Raw genomic sequence first — 7,500 nt, 5'->3', positions numbered from 1 at the left:
AAGTGTTTAATGTGTTTTTTTGCCACGCAAAATATCCCGATACTATTCTGTATTGATTTTTTACTCCACCTCTAATGTTTCTGTGTCTATAGATATAAGAGACATAATAATATTATTAATAAGAAGCTTGATATGGTGAGTTTGAGCCGTTCAGCTGCTCTGTTGTTTGTTTGTGTAGCAGCCAACAGAGCGGACGTTTACCTCCATTACCTCGCCGTGTTTACCTCCTCAGGACGCCCAGAATAACCTGTCACTCAACAGACACCATTCACCCATTTCCTCCAATAGCGTGACTCGGCTGCAGGAGGGGGCGGGGCCTGTGTTTAAACAGGATAGAATGAGGAAAACAAGATGTGACAGAGAGGAGAGCTGGACAAAGGACAGGAAACACAGAGACATGTCAGAGAGGAGAGGAGGAGGGAGAGATGGAGGGAGAGATAGAAGGAGGGAGGCCGAGGGGGAGGAGGAGGAGGAGAAGTTAACTCTATGGAGTCTGGGGCTTGAATTTGTGTCTTTTTTTGGTCATTTTGTGTCTTTTGTTGTGTCTTTTATTAGTTATTTTGTGTCTTTTTTCAGTTATTTTGTGTCTTCTTTTGGTCATTTTGTGTCTTTTTTTGGTCATTTTGTGTCTTTTTTATGTCTTTTTTAGTTATTTTATGTATTTTTTTAGATATTTTGTGTCTTTTTTGTTATTTTGTGTCTTTTTTGGTAATTTTGTGTCTTTTTTAGTTATTTTATGTATTTTTTTTAGATATTTTGTGTCTTTTTTTGGTTATTTTGTGTCTTTTTTTGGTCAGTCTGTGTCTTTTTTAGTTAATTTATGTATTTTTTAGATATTTTGTGTCTTTTTTTGGTTATTTTGTGTCTTTTTTTGGTCAGTCTGTGTCTTTTGTAGTTATTTTATGTATTTTTTTTAGATATTTTGTGTCTTTTTTTGGTTATTTTGTGTCTTTTTTTGGTCAGTCTGTGTCTTTTGTAGTTATTTTATGTATTTTTTTAGATATTTTGTGTCTTTTTTTGGTCATTTTGTGTCTTTTTTTGGTCATTTTGTGTCTTTTTATGTCTTTTTTAGTTATGTTATGTATGTTTTTCAGATATTTGGTGTCTTTTTTGTTATTTTGTGTCTTTTCTGGTCATTTTGTGTCTTTTTATCTATCTATTCTATCCATCTATCTATTTAGCTATCTTATGTAATTTTTTTTTTGATATTTTGTGTCTTTTTTTTGGTCATTTTGTGTCTTTTTTTGGTCATTCTGTGTCTTTTTTAGTTAATTTATATATTTTTTTAGATATTTTGTGTCTTTTTTGGGTTATTTTGTGTCTTTTGTAGTTATTTTATGTATTTTTTTTTAGATATTTTGTGTCTTTTTTTGGTTATTTTGTGTCTTTTTTTGGTCATTTTGTGTCTTTTTTGTGTCTTTTTTAGTTATTTTATGTATTTTTTAGATATTTTGTTTCTTTTTTTGGTTATTTTGTTTCTTTTTTGGTCATTTTTTGTCTTTTTTAGTTATTTTATGTATTTTTTAGATATGTTGTGTCTTTTTTTGGTTATTTTGTGTCTTTTTTTGGTCATTTTGTGTCTTTTTTAGTAATTTTGTATCTTCTTCTGTGTTTTTTTTTGTTTATCATTTTGTCTCCTCATTTGTTTATATTTTTAGTCATTTTGTGTCTTTTTTTAGTCCTTTAGTCCAACATAAAATGTGATTTTGAATCTTTTTTTTCCTTTCAAAACACTATCATGCTCAATAAAGAATGTTAAATGTTGTAAATGTGACCAAAGGTGTCAAATCTACCATATAAGAGGGTTCCATCCAGTTCTATCATTTGATACTAAATCTATTTGAGCTTGTCTCCAGTTTTACTTGATATATCATCATCAAACTGAAACTGGCCTCATGGAGTTTACAGCCAGAACTTTAGAGGTAAATTTACAGTAGGGCTCCACGCTGCTTTGTTTTATACTCTGATGGAGGCAACAAGTCTGGATTATTTGGAGCTTTTGAGGACTCCACAGGGTTAAAGGAGACAGACAGAAAGAAAGAGAGGCAGAATAGAAAACAGGAGGAATAAATGGGCAAAGGTAAGAAAAAAAGATGTATAATACACATGTTGTAGTATAGAGAGACATTTAAAGATAAAAATACTCCTTCTGCAGCTTTGAAGTCCACTTTTAGCTCCAGAGGGCGTGTTGTGTTGTGATCCTGATATGATTTGATAACCAGCCGTCTCTTCCTGTGACTGACCAGCAGATGAAGTGATGAAAGTTTCCTAATAACAGAAGCTTTTGGTTTTTAACAGCGTGAGTCATCAGACTGACAGACGCAGCTTTGATCTCTCACTTTGATTCTCAGCATCAAGACAAACTGAAAGTTACTAAACTAACTTTATATCAGGGAACACATATTCAACATGAATTAGCTGCTTATTAGCATGTAAATAAGCAACATATTGTCTCTTAATGAGTCATTATTCAGTAGTTATTAATGCCTTATTCTGCATGGCCTTATTATACAACCAGTAAGTCGTTAAACCTCTCAAGTCCAGGAGATTTTGGTTCAAATTTGTCAACTTCCTCTGCATTAATATCTGTCTCTGTTCAGCATCTTTCAGTCTGTCCTTATATCACATGCATGGCTCCTTTTTCTCCACACAAACTTGGCTATCAGTCAGAAAATTATCACAAAAAAAAGACACAAAATGACCAAAAAATGACACAAAATGACCAAAAAAACGACACAAAATGACCAAAAAAAGACACATAATGATTAAAAAAGACACAAAATGACTATAAAAAGACACAAAATGACTATAAAAAGACACAAAATGACTAAAGAAAGACTTTTGTGTCATTTTGTGTCTTTCTTTAGTCATTTTGTGTAATTTTTTGGTCATTTTGTGTCAATTTCTGGTCATTTTGTGTCTTTTTTTGTCATTTTGTGTCTTTTTTTTGTCATTTTGTGTCATTTTTTTGTCATTTTGTGTCTTCTTTTAGTCATTTTGTGTCTTTTTTTAGTCATTTTGTGTCTTTTTTGGTCATTTTGTGTCTTTTTTTAGTCATTTTCTGTCTTTTTTTAGTCATTTTGTTTTTTTTGGCCATTTTCAGACTGAAAGCCAAGTTTGTGTGTAGAAAAAGGAGCCATGCATGTGATGTGAGGACAGACTGAAAGATGCTGAACACAGACAGAAATTAATGCAGAGGAAGTTGATAAATTTGAACCAAAATCTGCTGGACTTGAGAGGTTTAACATGCAGAAGAAGTTAGTCACGGTGTGTTTGAAGTGTGTTTTGTAACAGAAGGAGGAAGTCTGGTGTTAAACACGCCAACAAACACAGACATTTAGCTCTCAGAGTGACTGTAATGTTTCTGTATGTGCCAGTAGAGAATAGAGATGAAAGTGGTCTGTCAGCAGCAACAGTTTGGAGTCTGAGAGAGCCGACAGACTGACAGACGGAGCTTTGAAGCTCTCAGCACCACAACCAGACCTCCACACATCTGAGGACAACTTTACGGGCAGTTTTACTTGAACAAAAGATTGTTTTTGTAAAGAAATGTTTTGAAACACAAGCAGGATACGAACCAGTGGTGGTTGTGGTGAAGAAGCCCTCGGCCCCCTCTGTGGCCCCTGCTGGGTCAAATTAATATACAGCAACTAAAACATCTCTCTGTCTGTGCATTTATATATTTATTTGTTATATTTTATTGTTCCTTTTAATCTAATCCCTTGCTATCAGTCTAAAGGTCCATTCTGACCTCCTGAGTGTGTAAAAGTCAGCTTCAACCAGAGACTCCTTGGAAAGTAACAACTTGATACTTTGGGATTTGTCAGAAAAGACACAAAATTACCCAAAAAAGAATCAAATTAACCACAAAATGATCAAAAAATGATCAAAAAAAGACACAAAATGACCAAAAAGTTACATAAAATTAAGCAAAAAATGACACAAAATTACCAAAAAAGACACAAATCGACCACAAAATGACCAAAAAATTAAATAAAATTAAGCAAAAAAGGACTTAAATTGGCCACAAAATGACAAAAAACGACCACAAAAAGACACAAATTGACCAAAAAAGACACAAAATGACCAAAACAGACACAAATTGACCACTAAATGATAAAAAAGACACAAAATGACCAAAAAAAGGAAACAAAATGACCAAAAGACACAAATTGACCACAAAATTATCAAAAAAGACACAAAATGACCAAAAAAGACACAAAATGACAAAAAAAAGTAACAAAATGTCTAAAAAAAAGACACAAAATGACCAAAAACAATACAAATTGACCACAAAATGATCAAAAAACGACACAAAATGACCAAAAAAGACACAAAATGACCAAAAAAAAGACAAAAAATGACCAAAAAAGACACAAAATGACCAAAAAAGACACAAAATGACCAAAAAGAAGCCCTAGGCCCCTGCTGTGGCCCCTACGCCAAATTAATAATAAAATGATCAATTTATAACAATGAACGACGGAACTATTCTCACCTATTTTTTGTTCAAACAATATCTCAATGTACAAAAAAGGAACCCAGAATGTTACATTGTATAACAGTTTAATTTTGCAATAAAACTTGTGTACTTGTGCACTTTCAAAATAAAATAAAAAGTAATTGTTCACAAAAATGACAAATGTCATTGTCATACAAAAATAATGTGTTATGTTTTATATGTCTCATTGTTTCAAATCACTGTATTTGTATCTTCCAAATATACTTCAATGAGATTTTTAAATAAGCTAAAATAAAGGTTTCAAATGGTAAAATATCATCTTTTTTTTAATGTGCCCCTCTGATGAAACACTGAATAAAACTGATTCTGCTGTCATGTTTTATTAGTGTCTGCACTGACGTGTGAGTCAACGATAAACATGGAAAAATGAAGTCAAATAATGGGCAAATAGTGTTTCAACATGTTGTACATGAACAATGGAGTGTTGTGTAAGAGCAGATTGTTTTCAGCTTTACTGACAAAACATGTTGTCAAAGAACAGACGCAGTCCTGATGTCACCATGGCAACAAGAAAAAATCATACTCCATACTGTACTCTCCATTCTTGTCTTCAATGTATATATCAGAAAACAGTAACACTTTATATTAGGGAACACATATTCAGCATTAATTAGCTGCTTATTAGCATGTAAATCAGTAACATATTGACTCTTAATGAGTCATTATTCAGTAGTTATTAATGCCTTATTCTGCATGGCCTTATTATACAACCAGTAAGACATTAACTAAGAGTTTTCCCTCAATAACCTCAGAATTATTGATTATTAGTAGTCAGTAAGGAAGTTGTTGTATATGAGTTATGATCTTAATATGCTTTACTTTGTATGGACTTTATAATCTCTACATAGCGGTGAAGGAAACCATGGAAACGGCAAATAGCAAACACCTTCTCCAGACCTTTGACTGACTGGTGGCTCCTTTTGATGATTGATGAGGATTGGTGGATTATAATGTCATCATTACTCTACAAAGTAATGACTGACATTACAATCTACCAAATTTTTTTTTGTGTGTGTCTTTGTGGTGATTTTGAGTCTCTTCCTTGTTGATACGTGTCTCTTTGTAGTTGTTTGTGTCTCTTTGTAGTTATTTGTGTCTCTTTGTAGTTCTTTGTGTCTCTTTGTAGTTCTTTGTGTCTCTTTGTAGCTCTTTGTGTCTCTTTGTAGTTCTTTGTGTCTGTCTCTTTGTAGTTCTTTGTGTCTCTTTGTAGTTCTTTGTGTCTCTTTGTAGTTATTTGTGTCTCTTTGTAGTTCCTTTGTGTCTCTTTGTAGTTCTTTGTGTCTCTTTGTAGTTCTTTGTGTCTCTTTGTAGCTCTTTGTGTCTCTTTGTAGTTCTTTGTGTCTGTCTCTTTGTAGTTCTTTGTGTCTCTTTGTAGTTCTTTGTGTCTGTCTCTTTGTAGTTCTTTGTGTCTCTTTGTAGTTCCTTTGTGTCTCTTTGTAGTTGTTTGTGTCTCTTTGTAGTTATTTGTGTCTCTTTGTAGTTCCTTTGTGTCTCTTTGTAGTTCTTTGTGTCTCTTTGTAGTTCTTTGTGTCTCTTTGTAGCTCTTTGTGTCTCTTTGTAGTTCTTTGTGTCTGTCTCTTTGTAGTTCTTTGTGTCTCTTTGTAGTTCTTTGTGTCTCTTTGTAGTTCCTTTGTGTCTCTTTGTAGTTGTTTGTGTCTGTCTCTTTGTAGTTATTTGTGTCTCTTTGTAGTTCCTTTGTGTCTCTTTGTAGTTCTTTGTGTCTCTTTGTAGTTCCTTTGTGTCTCTTTGTAGTTCTTTGTGTCTCTTTGTAGTTCCTTTGTGTCTCTTTGTAGCTCTTTGTGTCTCTTTGTAGTTCTTTGTGTCTGTCTCTTTGTAGTTCTTTGTGTCTCTTTGTAGTTCTTTGTGTCTCCTTGTAGTTCTTTGTGTCTCTTTGTGTCTCTTTGTAGTTCTTTGTGTCTCTTTGTGTCTCTTTGTAGTTATTTGTGTCTTTGTAGTTCCTTTGTGTCTCTTTGTAGTTCTTTCTGTCTCTTTGTGGTCTGTTTGTGTCTCTGTGCAGCTGTTTTGTGTATATTTGTAGTTTTGTGTGTCTTTGTGGTGGTTTTGAGTCTCTTCCTGGTTGTTACGTGTGTCTTTGAGTGACATTTTGCAGGTGAAACCCAGGAGGCTCCCTGGACCTGGACCCGCTAACTGGTATAGATAATGGACGGACAAAATATTAACATCAGAGAATAAAACTTCAATAAAATACTTTTCAGTGTGAAATGTATATCACCCTGCGGTTCTAACTGCAAAACCTTTTGTTTGCATGTCCAATAACTTTTATGAGAATATTGTAAAAACCATTGAAATCTCATCCTTTTAAGCTTCACCAGACTAATGACAGCTCCATCCATAATTCATGATGTGAAAAATGTGAGTGCCTACATCAAAAAGACGGTTTGTGTTGCAATGAAACCAGTGAAATCCAGAAGCTTCCACTGACCACAGACATCTCTGCAGCTCGCCTCGGAGGAGAAAACAGTGTTTCCTCTGGAGCAGAGAGGGAGCTTTAACAAACCCTCTGACTGAAACAGATCCAAAGAGCTCAGACTGCAGATGACGGGATCAGAACAAACAACAAAGCCTGATAATAATATAATATGACATCACAAACTATATATAGTTAATATTTAACCCTCCTGTATGCTGAAATTTTGAATTTTCAGCATATGTGCCCCTCTGCATCCTTTATACATAATATAAATTTCAACTTTCTTCAGACATTTTTACATATTTTATACATTTTTATAGCACCCATGGTCCAACCAACCAACCATCCATCCAACCAACCAACCAACCAACCATCCATCCAAACAACCAACCAACCAACCAACCAACCATCCATCCATCCATCCATCCATCCAACCAACCCACCAACCAACCATCCATCCAACCAACCAACCAACCAACCAACCAACCAACCAACCAACCATCCATCCAACCAACCAACCAACCAACCAACCAACCAACCATCCATC

This window comes from Centropristis striata, chromosome 11 (assembly GCF_030273125.1).
Source record: "Centropristis striata isolate RG_2023a ecotype Rhode Island chromosome 11, C.striata_1.0, whole genome shotgun sequence".
NCBI lineage: Eukaryota > Metazoa > Chordata > Actinopteri > Perciformes > Serranidae > Centropristis > Centropristis striata.
Note: the sequence above shows the minus strand (reverse complement) of the source record.